The 27,091-nt window shown below is 37.5% G+C and overlaps 1 protein-coding gene across 4 annotated transcripts in view; it reads right to left on the reverse strand.

Moving 5' to 3' along the window:
• FNDC3B (fibronectin type III domain containing 3B) overlaps positions 1-27,091 on the reverse strand; it is a 224,593-nt gene that overhangs the window by 113,027 nt on the left and 84,475 nt on the right. The gene's annotated exons all lie outside the window — the stretch shown is intronic.

A 27,091-nucleotide genomic window follows, 5' to 3' on the forward strand; every position in this document is an offset into this window, starting at 1 on the left:
TACCAGTTCCATTTGGAGGCACTGAGTACAAGTATAACAAAGTAAGTGCCATAAAAAAATTAGATTTTTGCAAATAGAGCCACACAGCTAAAAAAGTGTCTAGATAAAATGGAAATTGTTCACTCAGTAGCTCATTGATTTAGCCATTAAAACCAGGAACATCATGCAAAGCAGTCAATAAAAAAAAAAATTTCTACCCAGACATCAGACAGATGCTTGCAGTGAGAATTTACTGCTTTGAAAAAAGAAAGATTAAATTAATTACTTTCTTATTGCATATGAAAATGTTTACGCTAACCTGCTTTATCTAGCATTTGCCACGGGCTAAAGAAAATATTCATGGTCAGTTACTGGAGCTAAACTGGTATGCAACAACTTAAACCCGCATAACTCAAACCTGTGATTGAGCTATAATATTCATAAGGTAATAAATATAATAAATATTACTCTGCCCTTTTGTAAGGAGTCACTATATTTAAAATGCTTGAGAAGAGTTTGGAGAGAACTTTGCACTTTGTGACTGTAAAGTGAATGTTATCAATAATACAAAAGATCACTTCATAGCCTTCTCCGATGGAAAAGTCATTTAACATCTCCACATACTGTACTGTATTCGAGGAAAGGAAGCTAAAACTAAACCATAAGGAGGACCTCAGGCAGCAGCGGGATGTAACGGCCTAAGCTGGCATTTGCCCATCAGCACAGGACTGACTGCTTGTAAAGTTAAGACAAGTTCAATGAAGCTTCCAACAGCGTGAAGTGAGTCACAGTTTACTCTGTAATATCAACAAAAGAGCAAAAAACAGTCCATATTATTAAAAAAAAGTCGCTCCCTATCCACCTACATTTTTATGCTCTTCAGACTACTTATCCTACGATAACCAGGCCTTTTTACCGTCTCTAAATGCAAGTTACAGACAGGAATTCAACTGAGTTACTTCCAGCTCCTCTGATCTTGGTTCATTTTCCCCATTCAGTTATTTATAGCCAATCAACATGTATGGTTTTTACCAGTCACATCTAGATTTGAAATATGACAAATTGCCAAGTTTATTAAGAATATGAAAATTCCTAGAGTTTACATTTCTATTATTTCACAAGTTATTTTAAAAGTGTGTGGTTCTGCTGCTCTTCATACTTTTCTGTACTTAACTATCTAGAGAACTTTGCCTGCAGCATATCCCCACTAAGGGAAAAAAAAAAAAAATCTTGATTACTTCTTATTTTTCAGCTTGTGGGCTTAAAAAAAAATCAGCATAAGCAGCAAGCAGTTATTGCGGAGAGAGCTGTCGTCTAAATGATTCTGTTCAAACCCATCAAAAATAGGAAGTGACAAGTTCAAAGTTTTTCAGAGCTATTCAGTAGATGCATTCTTCCTATCAAAATATCCATGTAAAAACTTTTTGAAGAATATATTTTTAATTTCTCTCTGAATCTACTTTGGTTTATGTATGTGGCCAAGTTTCACATCACGGTTAGTTGGACAGCGTATGGCTATACATAACAGCCAGTACAGCTAAGCAGACAGTGGTACTTTGTTGTGGGAATTCAGTCCACACTAGATTATCAAGTGTTGTTCAGTTTTTCAGGATGAAACACATCTGAGAATAGGGAAGACAATTGTTATGTGACTCACTTCTTGTTAGTAGATTTTCAAATCTGGAAAACTTGAGGAAAAAATCCTTCTCAAATGAAAATTTCTGAATATAGTCTTCAAGTAGACAATAACTGAAACGCCACAAGTGAATGTTGCTTAACAAAATAAAGCATTAATGTTCAATCCGTTTCAACTCTCAACTCTCACCAGAATGGTATCTACTTATATTTGCAGTGGCCCTAACTGGGCCTCCTCTAAAATATGCACGCTGACTTAGAATTAAATTTGAAAAAAGAAACTTTTAGAGTTTCTACATATAGCTCAGATGGTCACGATTCCACAACAGAGAAGCACTTCACTCGGCATGCCTCATCATCTGTCCTTCTAAGCCTTTTGCCAGTTGCTCATATGGAGTAGCAATCTTCTTGCAGGAAGAAATGAAACTCCCACACAGATGCTGTTGACTGTAACACTTCTATTTCAATAAAAAAAGAGATTGTGTTTTATCATCAAAACGTGCACCACGCAAGAAGATTCTTAACCTTGGATACGACCCACACACTGTTAAAGTCATTTGGATAACAGATTTTAAAAGAATGACAGCTTAGTGATTTGCAGCTAGATTTTGTTTCCAGTGCTTTGATTTCAAGGCTAGCCAAATGACTTTAGCATACATTATTTCATCCCTCTCATCACTGTTATCAAAACAGCTTCAAGTGGTAGTGAGTAATGCACAGAACACATCTCTGCAGCATGGCAAGGCCCAGGAATTAAAGCCTATTCTTGCAGTGAAACCACTCCCCATTTAGCACTGAAATAAAGCAAAAGCTTTTTCTTCATTTTTTGGTGTATTTTTAGTTATGGCTAATGTTTTTGAACTGTTAAAAATAGTTATTTACAGAATAATGTTCCTCACTTCCTTACATCCAGCTTATATTCATGTCTTAGATAAGGGATTAGATTCTTGCAATTTTTAATTGAGCCTTCCGTTTCAATACAAAATTTGACCTAATTGCAAAAAATTCAGACTGTTTCAACATGGCTGCTGTAACACTGAAATGAGTTTGTTTTAATACTTTTGGAACCTGTTAACAAACTAGGATTATCTCCTGAGTTTGTACTGAAAGAAAGCCAGGAGAGATTTGGCCACCTCTACTAAGAAAACAATAGGCCAAATTCCACTCCGGTTCCAGCACCATAAATTCAGAGCACCTCTATCAGCTTCTGGAGGTTTGCCTCAAAACGCCGGGGTCAGGTCCATTCAGAATGCAGGTGCAACGAAATGATTCCTCCTCATTTAACTGAGCAGGAAAAGTGGAAGAGCCAGCCCTTCACAGGCTGGGGACGCTGAAGTTTACCCAGGAAAGTGCAAGAATATTAGGAAAGAATTGGGAAGACTTTCCCAATTCTATTGCCTTTAAAGCACCTACCTAACTAATGTAACAAAAAATGACAACACTTATTCTAATCCGACTTGTATTACTGTATATCATGTAAAGCTGAAGATTTTAAAAGTCTAATTGAGAATTTCTTTCTTCCACTTCCACTCCCAAGAAGTCCATTTCTGCCAAGGAAAGATTGTCAGTTCTTTTGTCCATTCTTATTCTTTCAGGAGTCATGTCACAATCCATTTGAGGAATTCCTGTCCCAAGGTTTTAAAGGCTAATTAATTATAGCCTCAGTTTCTGTCCACGAGACTTTTACAATTCTTGTATAAAAACAATTTTGCAATAAGTGTTTTTCTGTTCCTGAGTAACCATTTTATGCACACATTAAAGCCCTCTTTGTTTGAATTAGTTTTGTTCCTTAAACTATAGAAGCCAAATTTGGCATTTCATTTCTCCGGCTATGGCAACTGCTTGCTTGCTTTCTTTCCACATAGCATTATAGGGAAAAGAGGCCATTGTATAGTATCACTAACTTATTTTCCTTCCCCCATTGACACTTTTAAATACATTGCTTTCTCTTCTTAGTGCAAATGATGCCTACTAGAGAATATTATTCACATTTAGAACATGGGCATATGTTTTACTGTGTTTCCGCTGATCATTTTACATGGCTTACTACTAAGACTCTAAACCTACCCGGCTTCATTATAAACTTCACATTCTGACTAGAGTCACTGGAAATTGGACTGAAATTCCTGAATTTCTCAGAAGAATCGCAGCCCTGCTTCTGACCAACTTGTGCTGATTTACAGTTTCACACTGCAATACCTGCATTAGCAGAGAAACAAAATTTAGCGATTCTTGGTAGAGTTTTACTTTGAAATTGAAGAATCTAGTAAATTTTAATGACATGGACCTACTGCACTAGCTAAGCAGAAAATGAAATCCAGCCTGGTAAATCCATTATATTTTATAAATCTTAACAGTTATCGTTAGTCCAGGAAAAAACGTTATGCCTCCCTCTCATTCACAGGGAAACTGGTATCACATCTTCAAAAACACAGGCTGCTTCTTAGGAAGTATACATATGAAGCAAGAGGTGTGACCAAACGAAAAGGAAAGATAATTCAAGGGCAAATGGGCCTACTGTGTATAACAGCTTTGCTAAAACAAACGACCCAGGCCTTGCCGACCTTGGCAGGGACCCAGCGGTTTGCATTTTCACATGGATGAGCAGCTGTTCCGTTACAATTTCCTCAATGAAATAAGCACAAACAGGCTCCCTTTCACTACCAGGCACACATGTCTCCTCTTTCCACTTCGTTATTCTCAACCCAACTTATGGACCAAATAAGGTGATGACACAGAAAAGGAAAAAAAAAAAAAAAAAAAACCATCCAAAACACACACATACAAGAAGAGCCAGACGATGCCATACATGTTCCATCCTTTGCAGCAGAGGTGTGGATAATATTTTCCCTCACCTTTTGGCCACAGAGTAAAATTGCTAGTTAGTACAAACTTGCCGTGACATACCAAAACGTGTGTGTGTCAAACCAATTTTATAAAATCCTAATCCTTTAGAGTAGGATCTAAATAGTTTTCACAAATAAAAATTGCCATAATGTGGAGGTGCAAACTCTCCTAGACAAGAGCTAATTCAAATGCTACAGATTTTATTTGAAAGCTATTGATCAGGATGCTTGAAACACCTGTGTGTTCTCCAGCCTTGATAGAACCATTTTCATCCATGAAAATAGGTAACAGTACATTTAATGAAAACAGTGGTGCTTCTTTTTTTTTTTTTTTTTTTTTTTAAAAAAAACTTATTCACTCCGCCCACATATGGTAAAAGCAGTGCCGAGACTGAAGTCCTGTGCGTCTACTTATGTTACTAAGACACAGGACCCTAAAAAGATCTTTTCATCTTTCAGAGTTTCAGTGCATGATCATCATTAATATTAACCAGAAAAATCAAACAAACCTGAATTACATGTTCAGTGTTTGGATCTCAACAGCAATTCATCCTACAATAATACAGAGTCCACAGTTGAGTCTGACTGCTATTCTGAACATGTGGAAACAAACTTACTCAACCAGTATCGAATCAAAAGACTCCAAAATTTGTGTCAAGAGCATTAAGCAAACAATTCCTACAGCATTTTTTGGCTTGTTTGTACAAGAGCGTCTTTGCTGTATACACTAGAGACTCTCGACAACTGTTTATTTTACCTGTGTTTGCTACTTGACCTGCTTATACACAGTGGGAGGCTCAAGTACATTCGATCTGTAGCTAAACAGCAGCACTCTACATGAATTGACTCTTTAAAACAAGAATCAAGAGGTTCCTATTCAGTAGCATGCTATTTTGTAATGTGTGCCTCCCAGATGTAGTATTCTAGGTTGGGGCACATTCTGAAAATAATAAAATACAACCCGTAACAACAGGAAATCAACCAAAATAGATGAGCATTCTCTGTCCAGAGCTATCACAATGCTACAGAGGCAGTACTGCATTTAAATTTGAAGAGGAAGCTAGTTTAAATGCTCATTTTTATCCCCCAAATAAGGCAAAATTTTGGAAGGTAAAAAGATGAAGCCCTTAAGTAGTTGCGCTAGACAGGACAGAACAGGAACACCCTGCAACCGAGTCCCTTCTAAGGGGAGGGGTGCTCCCTCCCAGCCCTGCGAGCTCCCAGCTGCAGGGAAGGAAGGTGCGCTCCTTGGGTGCCACACCATTTCGTGGCCAGGAATCAGCTCTTTCCCTTCCCAGATCATTGGGTTTCCTTCAAAGGAAAGTCTGGCACGTCTGTCTCCTGTGCATTGACGGCATCTCCTCCCGCTACGGGGCTAGAAGGTGAGTGGGAAGCATGGGGGACAGGGACCCGGGCCAGCAAGGTAGAGCCACCCCGTATTAGCTGCAGTGGAGAGAAGTTGCAAGAACACTAGTAATGGTAATATGCAATGACAGCTAAGCTTACATATTAGGAGAAACTTCCAGAGTACGAAAATTGTTAAAATACTTGGAAAAGATTAAGAATAGACAAGTATACTCGTTCAAGCACAGAGAATGGAGATGGACCTGATGATTTAGGTCCCTTCCTGCCTGACATTCCTAAGGGGGTTTTCTTTGTTTATTTAAAAAAAAAAAAAAAATTCCTTAGGCCCGTATAGACCTGTAAAGAATAAATTTAAAAGCAAACGAATATTTTGGGGAGTTGAAACTTTTTATTTTTAAGATAGAAATGGAATATTTTTTGCCCTAATCTGAATAAACAAGCTTTTGCTAAAATAAACCTTTTTTGATGGTTGGCTCAGGAGCTGCTACTGCAAAAACACTCGCAAAGAGTATGTTGCAATACTTCGAGCATCGAAAATAAGCAAATTCCCATGGCAATTCAGCAGATGGATTACAGATTGTAAATCATAAATGTCTAGACTAAAACACAAGAGACAAACATCTGTCTAAAATCAGTTAACTTGAAAGGCAAATACTGTTAAATAAATTAGGACTATCCTAGATACAGAAGAAACAATGACACTAAAAACATCTGAAATTAATCCATTTGCACATAAGCCACAACGCAATAACCTGGTACTGGAAAGACATTAATTATGGGATGAATATTTGCCTAAGATGACACACACTGACTTTGAAAACAAAAGTATTCCTATTACCCTGCACCAAAAATAAGCACCAAATCCTTACAAGGATTCATGAATATGTTCTCCTAACATCTGTGTGGAACTGAGTTACTATCATCCTCACTTTACAAATAAAACCGTGAGACAAAAAAAAGAAATGACTGATGCAGGGTCACACAGGAAGTTTGTGGGAACACAACCGGACACAAACCCAAAATACAATTTAAGTCACAAGACTATACTTAAGAGCAAATAAATCTTCAGACTTTTAAAGACTTGTTGGATACCTCGTAGAAAAACCAATATCTTAAAAAAATAAATTCTTCTTGTATCTACTTCCTTCTACTATGGCTCTGCATAACTATTTGCTTTATGATATACATATTCCAGAAAAAACAGAGGATGAAAAGACAGAATGGCATTGTCAAGAAAGGTGAGACAGAAATGAAGTTACCCAGCAAACTGCAGCCTGCCCTTGGTAGAAGGCTTTGAGATAAACGGGAAAAGAGAGCAGAAATAAAGTTGAATTTAGAGACAGGAGGAATTCATCAAGTAGCTATTGCCTTGGATACCCCAACAAAAGACAGAGCTCTAACAGCATCAGGCTTCATTCTAGAATTTGAAAAAAATAAAATAAAATCTCATGTATCAAATTTTTACACTGCCAAACCTTTGAACAGCATCATAAGTACTAGCATTCTCCATCTGTTTTTCCAGCACCACTACTGCACTATATAACCAGCGCAAAGAAGCCTGTTAAATCAGAATTGTCAGGAAGAACGGAGGTTGTCTATTGCTTGATTTTTACACCAGATATTAGAAGTATATGATTTACACTTTATAAAAATATTTGCTTGATATCCGTAGAGATTATTTATTTGTGGAAAGACAAACACCAAGATACAAGAACACCACAGGGGATGGAAATTCACTCATAGACTTTTTTGCCTTTGCAATTTTGTAACAGCTCCTCAACATACACTAGCGATGTAAAAGATTGAGGGGGGCAGGGAGAGCGGGATGGCAGGCTCTCTGATACCTTTGTAATACGGCATTCACTTCTAAAAGATTTTGCTCTCCATAACTGGTTCATACAAATGCTAAACAATCAGCTCTGAGCACAACTTTCATCAAAGACAGCTATAATTATACAACACCAGTTTTATGCTGTAGTAACAAAAATGCTCCAATTATTCACAATATTATTATATTATCACGGCAACACAAAAATGACTGTACAATCAGCCACAGATCCAGCACCAAGTCAACAATAAAGTTATACATTATATTCTCTTCCACTCCAAATTAGACCATAATTATGTGATGGCTATTCTTTACTTGTCCACCCACAGTGAGAACTATCATGCAGACCATGAAAACTAAAGTAAACTTCCAATCCTACAGCCTAGCTGGCTCTGATAATACAGACCCTGTCACGATGATTAGTGGTACTGACAAGTTTTATTCCTGACAAATTTGGATCCCAGACTTCAGCGTATCCGTTAAAATTTCTACAGCTGAACTTACTCATCAAAAATATAGCAAATAATATTTACCTGTCACAAACAGCATCCTTTCTTATTTGGCAGGGAGGGCAGGAGAATCAACCGCTCTGGGCAACTGATAAAACATGAGTCCTAACAAGTCAGTAAGCCCTCACTGCAGTAGATACAGGAGCATCCTATCATTTTTTTTTTTCCAGCCTTTTATGAAAGTGTCCCCTCCCCATCCCCAGCTTCATTGTGTATCTTTGAGCCTTCCCTACCATAGACCAAACAAAACCAATTTTTCAAGCTCTTCTCATAGGTCATGTTTACAGACTCCTGATTCTTCTCACTGCTCTGTCCTGACCTCCTTCCAATCAGACCAAAAAGGAAGGTGCTTAAAGCACTGCATAAAGCTGATCCGAGCTACCTTAAACCCAGCAAGGCAGAAAGCTGTTTGTGTTAACTTTTAATTTGTCCTTACCACTTCTGCTCTGACAGACTCTCCTCTCTGCAGCTGTCTTAACTACATATTGGGTTTCCCAAGGAAGGCACTGACTCCCTTTACCACAGTCCACTTCCATTTATAAAAAATAAATGTCGGGGGAAGGATGCGACTTGCCAGGTTGTTTGGCATTTCTTGTCATCCTCCCCTCATTCTTACTAGCTTTTGTATTTCACTTCTCGGATTTCCAAGCTGAGCCACTGAGATAAGAATGTTAGTTGAGTAGTGTTGTAAAACATGCTTCTTGGCTAATGACATTATTACATCCTTCAAAAAATAAGCATTAGCATAAACCATATGTTCTTGTTTTCCTCTGTCCCCAGATAAGCAATCTTGATTACACTACATGAGATAATAGTGCAAAATCTGATTTATGTTCCACATAGATTATACAGTATTTGTTTTTCCTGAACAGTTAATTAACTAAATTCTCCTAATTAGCAAAGTAACACTTCTAGTTTAAAAATATGGAATTTGGGTTTAATTTCTAAAATGTTGCAAGTTTTCAAATGTGGTAAAGGGAGTTTCTCACTGGTTCTATGAAATGTGAAGTTAATTTGCTATCTAAAACATTTATCATGTAGTTTGACGAGATAAAAAATTTTATCCTCCAGAGATTAAGAATTTCTGCAACTACATATGAACTGGTCATCATTCTTCAGATATTTACTGCTGAGGAGTTTTTAGGGGAGCAAAATGCAGTTCAGTACTTCTCCAGGGCAAAATGGAACGCAGAGGTTATTAAAAAAAAGTTTTCAAACATTAGAGCAAAAAGTTATCCTTTCAGTGGTTTTATGGGTCTGCAATTTGTTCATTTTCAACAAAGAGGAAACAAAGACCTTCCTCGCATGAGAACCTGCGGCAGCGGCTCACTCTTCTCAGGAGGTTTCATGGGTGCAGCTCCATGGGAATAACGGCACAGATGGGGCCTTGCAACACTCGTGAAGTTCCCAGAGGGATTACCCTCCGCGCAACAGCGTCGGCTATGACAACTAGACGAGCAGGGCCTGGAATTTGCAGAAAGCAAGTGGGGTGCGGGGAGAAGGGATTTATCCACTTTGCGACTATTCAAGGAATGCTCTTGATTTCCTCTCAACAACCTTAGGTTGAAAAACTATCCACTCAATTGTTTGAATTTCTTGGTACTGTCCATTGTTAAGATCTAACATCTCAGTCATCAGATTAAATGAAGAGTCTAAATTCAACATTATTTAATGTTGAATTAAAGAGGGGGAGGGGGGAGCTTAGGATATACATAGAGAGTTATTTTAAAAGAATAAAATTGTCAAGAGGCAAAATTGAGTCCTAATTTAGGTCCTTGAGCAAACAAGGTCAAAGAATGTGTGACCAGATGGGTATGGGGAGCACAGCAGTCTTGACTTTGACTGCCAGATTAAAAACAAACCTCACCCCATTTTATTTAAATAAAAATTAAAACACCTTTCTTAGCACTTCTGTACCTAAGCACTTATCAAACGTTCACATACTAAGGTAAAAATCATCATTTCTTTGCAAAATCTTTCTCAAATTCAGATCATATTACTGTGCTCCTAAGACTGTATGGAGACCAACTTGTGCGCTGCCTCAAAAGACATGCTTCTCTATTAAAGAATGAAGCAATCCACAGGTATGTTCTTTTGCTTTCTCCTCATCTCAGCTCAAGCTATCAGTGGAAAGCCCATCCAACTCAGCCAAGAGATGAAAGGATGACAAGGTTAAAAGGAAAAAAAAAAAATCCATCTGAATGTCAAATCTCTACATTATATCCTGTCCTAACACCCTGACTGCAAGAGGTGTGCAGTTGCAGTTGTTCACCTCCAGAACAGACCATAGCTCTAGAACGCTTACGCCTCTACTAGACAGCGTGTTGCCTTTGGCAGAAACACCAGCTCAAAGTATTCCTTCGCCCAAACTCCCGCCCTGCTCTCCATTCATTCCTGCCCCCTCGCCATCCTTCCAGTTGTTCCAAAACAAACTGAGTATGAGGTCAAGCAGTGAACTGGTTTTTTTTTTTTTTTTTTTTCCTAAAGCATTTTACTGATCCAGTCAATCAGGCAGCGCTGCCAATAATTGCAGTGGCAGCAAGGGGACAGCAATACCTGAAGCCATCGCTGCACATTTCATAGGATTTGTGTAACAGTGAGCAAAAAAAAAAAAAAAAAAAAACACTCACTGGGTCATACAAATTTGTGCACTAGCCCTCCCGGTACACAACTGAAAGAAATAACGAAAACAATTTGCACAGGGTGACTCGATCCTCATCATTTGAAGAAAGCTCTACTTCTGTAACAGCATATATTTGTTACTCCAAACCATTTGTATGGGTCTCGAGGGCTCATGACTCAACCCTTTTCCGCCATATTCGCTTATGCAATGGCCCATCAAGAAGTTACTGAAATTTGTATGCTTCTCAGCATACAGTTTGGCTGAAAAGCAAATGAACTAGAGAAATGGCACTATCATCTAAAAATATAAGAAATTTAACATCTTCATTTTCCTTGGAAGGCTAGAGAAGTTACAACCCATCAACCTTTCCTGTTAAAGGCTTCATTTTTTAAACACAAACCTTTCTAATGTTAAAACTGCAAACAAGTTCAGAAGCTGTTTCGGAAATATCAGAGAAAAACATCCTGGAGAAACACTTCCTGTGCACCAACTACTTTATTTTCTTGGAGGATTTAACTGATTAACTTGATTATGTTAAACTTGGAGCATTTTTTTCTGCCAACTTGTACTTCACTTTTAAGATTGCTGCTTCTACTTCAGACCTAAAAATGGACTTTCACCCCAGAAAGAGGATACATTCAGAAAACAAATATTTCACATCACTAACATTGTCTTGCCTGTACGAGCTTGTGCAGCACCCCTGAAGATCTGATATAGCGATTTTTCAAAAAAATTTTTTTTATTTTTTTTTATTTTTTTTTGCCTATGAGCTCTTCACCTACAAAGGATTCTGCTGAAAAATAAGATGGCCACAGAGGTTTCTATTGTGTACTCCTGCACTGAAAGATTTTAGACAACACCACTGTCCACCGTTATTTTTAGCCTCAGGGAGGCTGAACACAGGACACTAAATCTTTTACACTGAACCCCAGATATGAGCTAGCAGAACGGCCTAGCAAAAGAGAATTTGCAGTCACCTCATTTATTTCTGCGGAGAAAGCTCTCGCAACCAAAAAAATTACATCTTGTACTTCACAGCGTGCAAGAACCTTTAAACTCCACTTTTCATAACCTAGTAAGTTATAGTACCCCCTTTATGGAAGGGGACAGTGAAGGAGAGAACCGCTCAGATACTACCACACCACCAGTGTGAGAAACAGCCAGGAAGAGAAACACGGATACACCGCGATGCTCAGCTCGCTAACCACTGAACCACTCTCCTTCAGGACTTAAGATTCAGTAAGTGGTATAACCTTCCCCGCTCAAATCAAAGGAAAACAGCTTAATAAAGAATTCTCTGAAAAATGTGGTTATCCCTATGCATTTTGCTCTGCCTCTGAGTTATATTAAATGAATATAGTTTTCATTAGAGCAATTATCTTTCCTAAACCTTTGCTGTGTCAGCATAATAGGAATATTACTCCACACTATATGTTTTAAGGACTTCCACCCTTTCTCTAATTTATGTGCACACAGGCATACACGCATCTAGATACACTTATGTTGGCACACACAAGAAAAAATAGTCCTGAAAAATTAAGAACAATGAAATTTTAAATCCTAAATTTCTGATCATGAAAGATGTAATCTATTGCATGCAACAATAATCCAGCCACAGTAAGTGTAGTTTTGAAGACTGTAAAATGCCCTACAATCATATCCATTGACGATTAATTTTTACAGTGGGTGAATATTCACTGAAATTTGTTAGCAATATCCTTGGTTTGGACGAATGTTATTTCAAATTGGCAAGCAGAGCTGGTTGAAGCTTTGTCCAATAGAAGCTTTCTTACAGAAAATATCAGTGTGCCAGACTCAAAACACATCACACGAAAATTTTGATGACATTCTGATGAAAACTGTACAGGTTTTCAAGCAACACTTACCTACCAACTTGCCCGCCAGCTACCAGGGACTGTAAAAGACCTGACAAACTAAAGAAACCCTCCTGGATGCTCATGCACCTGCTATGGCAAATGCGGGGCCAGCTGCAGGAAGCCCAGTACTTTCTGGAGGTTAGGTTGGGCTGCACCGCCCCTTGACTATGGGCTCTCTGATATATTCTAGAATGGCATATGGAGAAAAATCAACATTTTCCACAATATGTAATATTACAGTCCTTATGGCTTGCACTACTGAAACGTAACGTAGAAGTCACGGCTAGATTCTTTAATTTTGTCTGATTCTGTAAATATTATCTGACTTTACAAGATAAGCCCAGTGACTAATCATAAACTTGAAGGCTCAAGTTTCAAGCTGAGCCTATTTTTTTTCTACAAAGGCCATGTTCAAATGAGATTTCAGTCAGACGTGGCTGTAACTAAGCTCTTCCTTCTAGATTATTCTGCCTTAAAATTAGATTTCTGATTATTAAGACATATATGATCTAAGATAAGATGGATCATCTTGTAAAATTGCTAAAGCAATTTAACTCTTCCGGCTTTAAGTAGAAATTTCTTAAAATTGTGCACTTATGGCTATTTTATAGCCCAATATACTGCACCGCATGCATTAATCAGTGTCATTTACAGGTATTTGACAGAATGTGCACTTCCCAAAATATTTCATCAGCATTTTACAGTGCAGTAAGCTATGCAAACCTCAGAAAATGAATTAACTTCCAGCAACAATTTATAATTTACTGTGAAGAGCTTCTAAGCACTGGGATGTGGTTCAGTTTTTCTTTTAAATCTTCTAATTGTAAACAATTGCCTATAGCTTATGTCAGTAGTCTCCTCAGAATCGGCTGTAACTATAGAAACATTGGAGCTATGACAGCAGTGACTTTCCCTCCGTTAAAAGCCTAGTAACAAATACTTCCTTGTTGTTATTTCTTAGACAGCATATGCACAGTGTAACATCCTGAGCAGAACTTCAGAAGTTCAAGACTTTTCATTTAGTTTTAAAATGCATTTCTGCCTTTCAGCAACTCAAGCACTTCATATTAGCTTTTCCTTCCCTATAAAAATATAGCTAACTTTGGAACTGCAAGATTGTTTGTGAACCATTTTGAAAACAAACAGATAAGGAGTGCACTCAAAGGAACTCATGATTATTTAGGTTAGATATAAATATAGTTACAGAATGGAAGAATGTTTTGGGGCAGAGGGAAGGCAGGAGGATGAAATTTTAGTTTTTTGGGAAGAGTCAGAAGTTATCTGTCATTGCAGATTATGACAATTTTCAAGTCAATTTACCAAAATCATCTCGTACCTGTCAACGAGTTATCTGCACTATTCAACTCAACACCGGTTGCATGTAATTAAGCTCCCATAAAATCCTCTAATACCAGATGAACTTGCCCAGGTAACAGAACGGTCCATGCAAATACTGCTGTGGAATCACGCATTACTATAGTAATTTTCCAGGAGAGAAATATGTTTACAGACTACAGCTTAAGGTTCAGAAGATTAAAAAAAAATTTACATACACTATTTCAGTCTCTTTAAAAAGAATTCTGATGAACTTTTTTTTAGTAAAAGCAAGCACTCTTTTCCAAAATAAACCGAATATGTTAAAAATCTGCATTTACAATTTTTTTTTGCAAGGAAAAGTTGTAAATACAGTAATGTTTTCATTGTTTAAAAAGTTTAAATCTAAAAATCTGGCAACAAAGGGTAAAGATCCTGTCCCTTCTTTTTACCTTCCTTCCCTTCCTGAACCCCTGCAATAAGAACCAAAGGCAATATTCTCATATGGTCACTAAAGGGTTTTTTTTTTTTTTTTGAAATTGCAAAAGGCTGAAAGAAATATTTCTCTCTCTCTTGTATTCAGAGAGCCTGAACACAAGAGGAGCCATTCAAGCCATGATGGAGTGCCTCACAGAGCCGGCAATATGTTCACAGTTGGCAAACACAGCTCTGTTTGGACAGTGAGTACAGCCATCCGCTCCGCAAACATCAGCATTCCTCCGACTCCGCAGCACGGGGAACTGTGGGCCCTTTGCTCAGGCTCTAGCAACTGCTCAGGTTGGGTCTCCCAAACAAAAATGCCTTTGTGCAACGCTTACAATGCAATAGACCCAACAGCTTTAAAAAGCTGTCTCTCTCCACTCGGCATGAGATTTGGATCCAAGAATTATTAAAAAACTGAAAAACAGACAGGAAATACCACAGAATTACATTTAAGTATCTTCAGTAGCTTAAACTTTTGGATGACAGTAAAAAATCTGTCTCTGGGTACTTCTCTGGTCCCAAACACTATGGCTTTTTGAATGCTTCGAAAAAAAAAAAAAATCAAGTGTCAATCAGACTGGAAAGTACTAGTGTCACAGCACATCAGTAGTGGTTATGAAAAATGAAAACATTGCCTGCAGCCAAAGCAATAGCAAGTTTTAGCTTTCATATAGCGTTACGAGCCAGTCTTGGGAGCCTCCCCTAAGTTTTGCAAACACCTAAAACTTCTGCCTCTGCTGATCACACCTGCTTTGCAATTGAGCACGCAGGTATTTGTACAGAGTTGTCAGTCTACCTGCCCCGTCACTCAGCAGGTAGGAGCTAGCTTTCTGGCAAGGCCCTGAAACAGGACAGGAATACATTTGCCTTCTGGGCTCTTTCTCTTTACAGTAGGCTTCTGACTTGTATTCATATAAAAACAAACCAGAACGTCATCCTGGTTCATTTGTGGTTAAAGTCAGCTCCTGCCACAAGGAACTAAAAAGTTTCTGTAATACAAAGAGAACCTGACATAAGGCACTAGGCCTCCAAGCAATCAGCTGCAGTAATTAGCTTTCTCTCCCCGACCCGTGCTCCATCTTAACAATCACTATTTTGCACTTGCTGGAATTCATTAACACAAACCCTAACAGAGAGGCTTAAAACTTCTCTAATCAAATGTCCTGCTTCAAATACACTCACACAATTTCAGATTCAGTACAAGAAATAATTAATTAGGCATACTATGTTACGTTACAAAAATCAAACAGGCAAGCTCCTTGCTTCTCCATACTCCCACCCGCAGCCCCAAGTCTGATGCTTGTCCTCAGTGCATTTAGTAACTGGGCTGGAGGTTGGCAGGCTGGGTTGTTTTGGCTTTTTTTTGTTTTTTTTTTTTTTGTTTTTTTTTGGGGGGGGGAGGGGGGAGTAGGGAAGGAGGATTAAAACCAGAAGATACTCTGATATCCTCCAGTCCAAGAACAGCAACAAAGCTTGACACAACTAACCTTGGTCCTTCAGTCATATCATGTGGCTTAAACAACCAATATTATACATAGTCTGAAATCTCTGAATATATGAACCTAAGTTTCCTCCTCCATTCTACCCAGGCACTCTTAAACAGCCTTCTGCTTTCACTTGCAGGTCTTAGCCCACTGTTAGTTTTCAGGAGCTGTGGTAAACAACGTGAGAAAAGCCTCTTCATCTTCCATAGTCTTTGAACTGAGCGTACTGCATGCACACAATCTTTGGATCTTAACGTTTCCCCCCGCTCCATGGCTTGAGTCAGATCCTGCACTGCACCGTGCCAGATAGATATGTAACAGGAGAAGAAAGCTGGGGAAAGCAGTATGGAGAATGGACCACAGAATCTGAAGAGGGGATAGAGGTAGGCTCCACAAGAGAGGAGGAAAAGAGACTGGAGAGGAGGAAAAAAAAAGATCTAACAGAAGCAAAGAGGACTCAGAGATGCACATACTGTTTTGCGAATGTTCTAATGAGCTCCTTGAAACACTCATTCAATGAAGAGGGGCAAATTCCTTCTCTGAAGCTTCAAAAGGCATCATGCAGACCACAGACGAGTAGGAAGAAAAGGGTAAGTAAAAACCCTTATACTCATGGAATTTTTTCATTTGTCTCCTGATTTCCCAGGCTGCAGACTGGCAACACTGCTTCTCAGGTATAGCCCTCCTCCACCTTGCCCAGCGGGGACATCAGACTTCAGGACCAGGAGGAGAGCTCTTCACCTTGCATGCATGGAAAAAGTCTATATTCACACTGCAATAACATACCACTCACCATAAGCCTAAAAATGAATCCTAGCTCAAGGGCTCTCTAAATGAGGGGGAGGTCCATTTTTAAACATGAAGTGCAACAAAAATATTTCCACAGAAACTCTGGAACATTATTCAAACCATCCACATGAATAAAATACCCCACTTTTGCCAAGTTTTGTTCAAGCTGACTTCAGCTTTCTACTTAAACAAACCTCAGGCCATACTGACATCATTTGTAGCAGAGGCAGCATTTTATTTAAACTTGAAGGCTGAGGGTGTTGGGCAGATTACCAAATAAAGAGCTGATTTTTCATCTACAGAATCTATGACCTGACTTCAAAGGCTGGATTTAGATTTGCTAAACCTACAGAAAACAAACATCTTTAATCTCAATACTGACATTAGACTTGAACAGAAAATCATTCTGGGAAAAGCCCTTTATCCTCACACTACCACATAAAAATAGGGGAAAGGTGGAAAAATCTAAATGAGTCTACATAAATAACCTGCCTCCCAGGCAAGGTTACTTAGTCCCTTTCTTCCTGCTGTCTTTTTCCATCCCATCTTACTCACTTTTTAAAATGTGAAGTTATGCGAGACATTGAGCCTAAATAAACATACCTGAAGGCTAAGAATTTACTCTAGGGCAAATCTGGGCATTTGGATACATATGCAAACACCTAAATATCTGTTTTCTGCACCTAGGTGCTACTGCACTTCAAATAACTAAGAACGAAGCTTTGCACATGAAAAAATGATCTTTGGCAGCACTAAGTGATCACTTGGGGCTCTGGAGACGTCAAGATATTAGACCTCAAATCTTGTTCTAATACAGGATTCAACACTGTCTGTTCCTTATCTTTGAAAATATACCAAAAGACTAGCAATCACATGCCTGGTTAAAGAGGATATGCTAATAAATAAATAAATAAATAAAAATAAAAAATCGTCATCTTCCCCATCTCCAAACCAGCAGCTTTCAACAACTGCTCAGAAACCCAAAATATATATGTCCCAAAAGAAGAGAGAGGACAGAGGACGCAGTCATATCCCTTCACATACAAATCCTGCCACTAAGCGATGTGTGGTCCAGGCATCTGTATAACAAGCTACAACTGAGATGAAACAGTTTCTGGGCTTAAAGGCAGAAGCTGTTAAACAATGAACAATAGGAAAACAACATTTAAAGCAGGAAAGATACCATAAACTGTTTAAAATTACTAAATGAAATTTATTTGGGGGAATTCCAATATACAATCCAAAAAAGCATATACATCCTTTACTCAGGCGCTATAAGGTAAATGACCTAAAGAAAGATGTTGCAAGCTGCACAACTCAGACTTATAAAAACATACCCACAAGTAATAACACACCATCACATTTCTTTTTTAAACAAGATCATTGCCCTTCGTTTGAAGAGGAATATAAAATTTCCTGCCAAATAAATTAAGGGAGCCTCATTATTTTTAGCATGCTAAGTGAATCTGTCAATCTACTTACATAAATATATGCAATTAGCCTGATCCAGCAAGATACTTAACACATTAACTCCCAGACTTTAGAAACCTGAGCGACTCATAGGGTGTACTTAGTATCTTGCAAGTTTGGAGCTATATGTACACTGAATATCGCTTACAAATAACAGAAATACATTAATGTATTTAAATAGCATTAAATTAACAGCATTAAATCTGGAAGCCCAAGTTATTCCTTTGTACTTTTGCACTGAAGCATACACAAAGTTTAGGTTTATCTTTCCTGTATTGCTGTTCTCCATACATGAAGTCGCACATATTTTACGTGTGCTAATGTGAAAAACTAGTTTAGCCACAAAGCGTGGAGCACAAGGCAATGCTTTTCACATGCAGTTTTCTACTAGTAACTTCACATTACTAAACCTCAAAGCAAAGCTGTGTCAACAAGCTAGCCTTTATACACACACTGTGAAGCTTACTCCTCTGCAGAAGATGGGAACAAGCCCTGGGGAGTCAAGTGGCACATAGGCCACACAGCTGAATTTTATCCGTCGTCCTACATCTTTGAAATGTGAACTATTGATTAATTCAGCTTGACTTCAAGAGGACCCACCGTTCTTTTAAAGTATGCGATGGTGAGCGAAGCTTCAAATTCTTCTTCCACAGCAACGAAGAAGAGCCTCCACAGGGCAGGAGAACACCGAGAAGCCTCTACTTATCAGGGCAAACTTACTCACAGCAACACAGTAACACACTGGGAAGGGTTCCTTAGCAGCACACCACCAAAAGCCTTTGCTTGATCGTTATATTAATCTGCAGGCTCCTGGACAATTCTGGGTAGATGCCTCAATCCAAGTTGCCAAAATGAGAACACAAAATAAAATGCACAATGCTTCGATAGGTGGAAACAGTTAATAATATTATTGAGCAGAACTTTCAAACATTCAGCAAGCTTTGAATATTTATTGACAAAAATAGAACAGCTACAACTGGAATGGAAAGCCACCTAGATTCTAAACCTATCCTTTAAAATATCAAGCTGGAAATTTGTTATGTGGAACTTCAGAAGGTTCTTCAACAAAACACAACTTAAGATTTAATTACAAACAGTGCCTTTGTCCAGACTTATAAAATAGTAATGGATTTTCCTTTAACTATAAAAGCTATGAAGAATACTGAGGGTAAAGACAAGATGGAGCCTGAGGTGTCTTCTGAGGCACCTGAAAAGGTTCATCTTTTTAGAAGTGCATAGTGATAGAATGAGAGGCACAGACGCAAACTGGAACATGGGAAATTCCTCTCAGATACACAGATTTATTTTCTTTCATTTATTTTAAACCATGAGGGCGATCAAATACGACAACAGGCTGCCAGAGGTAAGAGAGGTCGTGGAATCTCTGTCCGTGGAGGTGGTCAAGACTCAACTGAAAAAGTCCGTGAACAATCTAATTACATTAGACTGGCTTTGAACAGCTGAGGGTTAGATGAGATGACTTTTGGAAGCACCTTCTAATCCAAGTAATTCTATGATTTATCTGTACAGTAGAAATCATTTAGTTTTAATGCGGAACATAAGGTTTGGAAGTTCTATCTATAAAGTCATCTTAAAAATATATAAGAAATAAAGGCGTCCAAATAATATGGAATGTATCACAATAACCAATCCACAAAGAGATAAAGTTTACATAATATATGTTTCCGCTCATGACTGTTAAGTGAGTTATGATCTGTTAATTACTCCAGTTCATGGCAGCAGTTTTATTATAAATCCACCAAGCATGAAAAGAATGCAAAGAGTATCAAAGTAGAAAACACCTGGAAATTTCTTCTGGTTGCAGTTTGTTTCAACACTTACTAATAGTGAGTTAATTATTTATATAAAAAGATAAAAACCATAGGAGTACCAAGCAAAGTTTTGTAAGAATTTTTGAAATATTTCATTTTTGGAAGCTTAATTCTGCTACCTGTTAGCTTTTCTCCTATGTAGGCAATACAGAGGGTAAAGCAGCTTTTCTCTGGAAAGCATTGTTTCTAAATATTTGATGTCATCAGCAAGAACTTCTAGATCTGGCACGTCACTGTCGATATGACCAAACACCGCACAATTATTTAATGAAGTCCATTGGATGAAATTACCCTGCCTACATTCATCTTTGAACAGTGAAATTGTTTCTGTGTTATTAAATTTTAAGATTGGCATTAAGAAAGCTTATTAAGAAAGAGCTTTTGAAGCGCTCAGTCTAACTGGATACTTTGTACCACTGCTGCTCATGATCAGCATTAAAATCATTATAATCAGATAAGTTCAGGGCTTTAGGGAACCATGCTCTACCAACTGGGGACTGACTATGCTGGAGTAAAGCAGAAGCAACTTCCTTGACGTGGAAGGAATTAGCATCGTAAGACTTTTGAAACTGATCTAACAGGTTACATTTTGCTACCCACTAACATAAAATATACCAGGTGGTTTTATTTTCAATAACTAATACAGGTCAAATTATGAAATAGTTTTTAAGCAAGCAACAGCCCATTACCATTGGCAGCAATATCACAACCAAAGTTGCTTGCCATGCCCGCACAAGTTGAGAGTCTTCGCCAAGGAGTTCTGCTAGTTCAGGTAAACACCTATGCATACCGTGCCCACCTATCCATCTGAGCACTTCGCTGTACTACAGCGACATCACCGACACACTCACATCTCAGGCAGTCCACTATAGAAATCAGCCCGTAAGATCTGGAAACAGCAGGCCTTTCCTAAGATTCCTCAGAGAGCCTTTGTTCAGGGGTTTTTACAAAAATGCCACGTAATTTAGAATTCATTTCTGCCCTCCCAAAGAAGGGGATTTTTTGGTTTGTCGACTTCACACAAATTGTTGTTGTTACTTGGAAATATTTTGCTGCTTACGGAGGTTCTCAGCAACTGCATGAACCAGAAGTAGCCTGCCAGTCTGCGCAATAAGAAAAATGTGATTTCATGAGAAAGAACAGAGAAGACTTGGAAGATCCAGAGGGCTGAAGAATTTTGCATTACCAAATATTTGCAAAACCAATCACCTTCAGATTGATCCAAACAATATCTGTTAGGTCACTCTCATCCACAAAGAGGCAGAATCTTCCTATAGCCAAGTTTCCAACTGGGAAAATACAAGTTCAGTCCAGTGGAATGTGTTAATTACCCTCAACTTAGATTTCTTGAAATTTACTTCTGTGATAACACTGAACATTAACAGTTACTGCAGATAACTAAGACATTAGAGGAACCAGACTCTAGGTGATTCCAGGGTTCAAAAGCAAACTCCAAACTTAGAAAACGCACTGATTTGATTGAGGTATCCTTCTACTCTAAATAAAACATTAAGGTCCCAGCTTTGTAAGGTAGCATGTGCACACACAGCTTAAGCCCAAAGAAAACAGGTATGTATATGCTTCATTTGAGTATTACGAATCTTAATTATGTCAGCGGTCACTACATGAGGCATTCAGACTTCCAGCCATGCTGACAAGCTAGCCAAGTTTTCAAAGATCACGAAACCAGTGCAGCTCAGAACAAATGTGGAAATCGGTCTCCAATCAGTAGTTTCTCTCATAATTTAAGACCTACGCTACTGTGCATCCAGGGCTAACAAATGATTCCCATTTCCTTGTGTTAACCCAAGGAATTATCCAAATCACTGTTCCTTCCAAGTGCGATTTTACAGGTAAAAATTTCTTTTAATGATGCATCATGAAAGTATACAAAGTTACCAACAACACTAGATATACTGGTTTACCACTACCCAGCTTTTAAGATTCATCAGTATACAGCAACGCATTTGTTGTCAAACTGTTCCCTAACCCACCTAGAAGAGCTGTGTAAATGAACAGTTCCTTCACCCAATAAAATTTAGCATCTTTTAAAAATAATCAAGCTTTTAAAATTAAAAAATGTGTATAGTACTTTATATTGTCTTTCCAATTTTAGTTCAGAATCTGCAACCGTAATGTACACACATTTTCTAATCCAAAATGGGATGTTTCCCTACATTGCAGCAGTTTGACATAAGTCACTTCAAACTTACATGTAGATTTTGTAAATCAAGAGTTCCAATTTCAAACTGTTCTTTACTTTCTATTGGGGGATGTAAGAGCCATTTCATAGGTTTTTCATAACGGAACAAGAGCAGCTGTGAACAAATACATGAGCAAAATCAAAATGAGACGTTAGCACGGTCCTGTCCAAGGCATGCTAATTCCTAAAACATTCCATGAGTCTCACGTACATACACACTCCTTTTTCCAGAGTTCAAACCAGTATTTCTACTCAAACTTTCTAAAGTTTTCGCATTACTAGAATAAATTCTAGAGCTTCTTAATGCATTTTAAATGACGGTCATTTATGAATCAGCAAAATTTTCTAAACATCTATAACACCTCCTTCATGCATTTGCTACACAAATGAAAGACATCTATGTTAGTTTACTGGATTTAACAGAGACATGTGAAAGAGTGATTTTTGACAATCTTGCACTACCGCTCTGCAGTAGCGAGCAAATTTCCAAAACAAACTAGTAAAGCGTGATATAAAAAGACATGAAATTCAGGGGAGCTGGGGAGTTATTTTTGTGATAAAGATACCTGCGGCTAGTAAGACAGAAGAATTTGTAGATGCAGTTTTACACTATGGTTGCGGAAGGGACAATCCAGAAAGTTTTTTTTTTTTTTTTTTTTTTTTTTTTTTTAAACTTTCTGGCGCAGCTTACCTTCCCAGCAACACCACAGTGCTGCTGTGGCAGCTCACCACCACCTCACACATCATAAAACCACACCTTCAGAATTAAGGCTAGCCACATTCCGGATGCTTTTAGCAACAACAGCAATTTTCATTGTAAAAATATTATAAAATGTATTATTATAGAATATATGTGTGTAAACATACATACAATTAGAGAAGTTAATTAGCAATATATACTTGCTTATACAGATAATTAACAGGACAACCAATCTGTGCAGTTCTACTTGTTAATTCAAAGGAAAAATAAAACAAAAAACCCACATACAGCAGTAGCTATATTTATCCTCAATTTCCCTGTCTAAAGATATACAATTTCAATTTTTTAAAATGTTTCTCTTTTCTCCTCTTACATACAAGACACACGAAAAAACCCACAACGAATCACTTAAGGAGCTATCTAGACAAAATAGTTTAATTACAGTTTTAAAAAAAATTACAAAATAGCTCGATTTTCAACCCATTTCTCCTAAACAGTACTCTTTCTGCAAGTGGCATCAAAGAACACATAACCTGTACTTTCAAATAGGAAAGTGATTTAGTTCTAAATTATTCCCTTAAAACCTAAATTAAATCAAATCATTGTCATTTTCTAAAAATGAGAAAAAAATTGGCAAACACTCTTTAAGCGGAGGAGCATTTTCTTTAGCACATACACACGCAGGAGAAAATAATCATCTACAGGCTTTTAACAAAAGCTTCTTTCAGAGGGTTTCTCCCTTTGTGTTTAAAAATTAATCTTGTTTATTAATTGTTGCCTTTTGAATGAGCAAAGCTTTTAGTTGTGTCAAACCTATTAACAGTGACAGCTGTGCATTAAGCAAATTAAATATTCAGCAGTCTCATTCCAAAGTGTTTCTGTAACCGCATTTACCAAGTGCCTTTTCTCTTTTGCAAATAAAAGGGTATTTCTATATTTTTTTTAAAGCTAGCTCATTTTAGATTTCAGTAAAAATTTTATACAAATATTTATGATGCTTATGCAAATATCAAGTAAATTTTTGCTGTAACAGAAAATAATTACAAGAGCGTTCTGCTCCTAGGGCTTGTACCTACTCGATGTTTAGAATTCCTGGAATTCTTAAGCACCATCATTTCAGCATCGCGGCAACAGTAACTAAAACCCCCATCGCCGCTGGCTGAAACCCCCTGCAAGAATAATGGTATGCAGCAGTTTAGTAGATAATAAAAACAATAAGAAATAAGGACAGCCTGCAAGGCTTTCAGATCAACAAACTCCATTTCACACCACAAAAAAAAAAAAACAAAACAAATAAAATTAAGTTCTACTAATAAAAGCTCAAATCCGCATTAATGCTCGCATTTGCTATCAATTATGTGGAAAGACTGCATATATCTTATTTTCCACTGCGATCAGTAATCCATCTGGAAACAAGAACGACAAATGCCCTGCATTTTACTTTTCCATGCATTTTCTTGGTTTTGTAGATCTGTTAAAGATCCCCTTTTGATTTAATTAGCATGGCATAATATTTTCATGACACATTCTAAATAAGTGTTGCGCACTTACACACTAAATATGTAAGCGCACATATACACACACTCGATATGTAGCAATTTTATATGCAAAATTATAGAATGAGAAAGTGACAAGCGCTGTTTGAAAAACCAAAAATACCACGACACAAAGAAAAGTTACAAAAGTCATTCTACTTGCAGAATTACGAAGCCAATATGGGTGGGGGGGAAGAGTATGTGGTCTCACATGGTGTTTCCAGGTTACAGAGTTTTAAAGCAATCAGATAAAAATAACACTTCAATGTGACTTGTTTCATTAATAAGCAATCTGAATTTCAGATAATGCAAAACAGCCGCCTAACACGTCCTCGCAACATGTCACGCAAAATAATATACCCATTTAAAGCAGTGGAGTTGGACGTAGCTTTTTGTTTGACTTATCTGCTCATAAAAGGTGAGCTGTTAGATGAATTTTTAACCTGTTAGACCTGTTAAAGCCTGCAAGATCTCCTGCACTGCAGACAGAAACGCAGATAGGTATTTTAGTATGCAGACAGGAAAAGCATACTATTTTTGGAGTCATCCAAAGTATACACAAATAAGTGTCTAAAAATTTTATGAGCAATTCCCCCAGTGAGCACTGTGATACAACAGATTAATAGCAGATACACTTAATGCTCGTTTCTCACAGTAACAAACTTGAAAGCGAGAGTTCAGTTCTGTAAATATAGTGCAGTCACAAAACTCAAAGATCAGCCTCAGGTTTACATCGGATTTACAGATCAAGAAAATGAAAAAGATTATTAAAAAGGGAAGTGGAGAAGAAGCCATTGAAAGCTTTATGGCTTTTTGCAAAGTATTTTTTTAGTAAAAAAATCTTGTATAATTAAGAAATAGTTGAATATTAGTATAGATTCTTCCTCAAAGAGCTTGTGCATAAATCTAGCAGCTCATCATTCAAATTAAAAGCGTTTCTGAGGCAGAAGGGTTACATACACAAACAACGGTTTTAAGTCTGTTATTTCTGTAAATTAAGGGTTGCAAATACTTGAACTTCCCCCTTCATCACGGGGCTGCATCCCTGCAGGCATCAAAACCATTTGTCACAAAACTAAGCAAACAGGTAATGTTTTTTCATACCAGGGCTAGAGTCCGTGACACTGAAACCTTAACTAGCACAATATATAATATGCTAATCTAAGCATATGCATGCATAGCGTATATATAAAACTGCATAATAAGAAGATACCTTTTCTTGCCTAAAAAATTATGACACATCTTAAAACAACATCCCTTTCCTGAATTATCAACCGTTACAGAGGAAACGCAGCTCTTAATACAAGATTTGTTACAAGTCTGTTATACCGATTTGGTTTATTTAGAAGATTTTATATGTATGTTGTCACCCACGCATATGTTACTGACCTTGCGGCATGCTCATCTACCTACCACATACTGCATGCAAAACATTACAGATGTTGCTGTATTCTTTCTTTTCAGCCTTTAGTCACAAAACACTACAAGAAATCTTGAAAATAAAATCTTATTTGTGCAGAACCAAGTAAAGCATAAATTGAGAAACTCCGCCAAGGAGCTGCTGGTTCGTTTTCTACTCTATTGTTCTAACAGTTCAGGTCAGGCTCTAACAGAAAGTATTTGCTGGCACACAGCTGTGCAGTCCCCCCCCCCGCCCCCAAGGTTATAACAAGCTTCCCAAAGGAAAAGAAAAATCAAAAGGTGTAAATAAAACCACAAATGTTAAGTGCATGTCTGGTATTCTGAAGTTGGACTTGATAGAGTGCATTTTTCCTCCACTGCAAATCATGATCCTTGTATGAATCTACAAACATGCAATTGAAGTTTCCACTTTTTATTCTGAACTGATTACACATGAGAGATAGGATTATGCTATTAGGATATTGTCTCCAGAAGAAATGAAAGAGCTGTAGAAATCAACTGCAATGAACTTTTTAAAAACAATAAAGTAATTTCAAAGATTGATTTAAGGAGTTCCTCATTCTTAACACAGCATAAGGAAATGACAGTCAAGTAATAACAGGAGTTAAATGTTGCAGTCTAATTAACTTAATTTTTAATATTATTTTGTCATTAAACAGTCTCATTACTAGCTTAAGCACTAAGTCAAGCAACAGTTTTTGCTTAAAATTCTTACACTGTTCTTGGAGAGAATGAAAATAGTTTGGCAGAAAAATAAGGTAAGAATCTAAATTTTCTAATTCCAATTAAGAACTCGCAAATTTTTTCCAAAGCCACTACTCTAGAACAGTTAAGAAAAAGTCAAAGTGAAACAAGCTTTCTTGTAAGGCTGAAACAAAACACAGGCAACAGATGAAACCCTAACGAATTCTGAATAAGCATATAGAAGAAATAGCTAAGCTTTTCAAGAAAAATACAGCCCAAGATCTCGCGGACTCTCATACATAATAACTTATCAGTAAGAATTTAAGTCCACGAAGCTTGCATTGAGAAGCTTATTACAAATTAATAGATATGCCTAGAGTCAGTCTCCAGAATCAGGAAAAACTAAAGAATGAGGGAAAGAACCATCCCACCACACGCTTTGAGTTGTACGAATTTATTTACCTAAATCAGCAGGAAAAAAATAAAAGAGAGAGAAAGAGAGAGAAATAGATA

Source organism: Struthio camelus, chromosome 9, assembly GCF_040807025.1.
Source record: "Struthio camelus isolate bStrCam1 chromosome 9, bStrCam1.hap1, whole genome shotgun sequence".
Taxonomy (NCBI): Eukaryota; Metazoa; Chordata; class Aves; order Struthioniformes; family Struthionidae; genus Struthio; species Struthio camelus.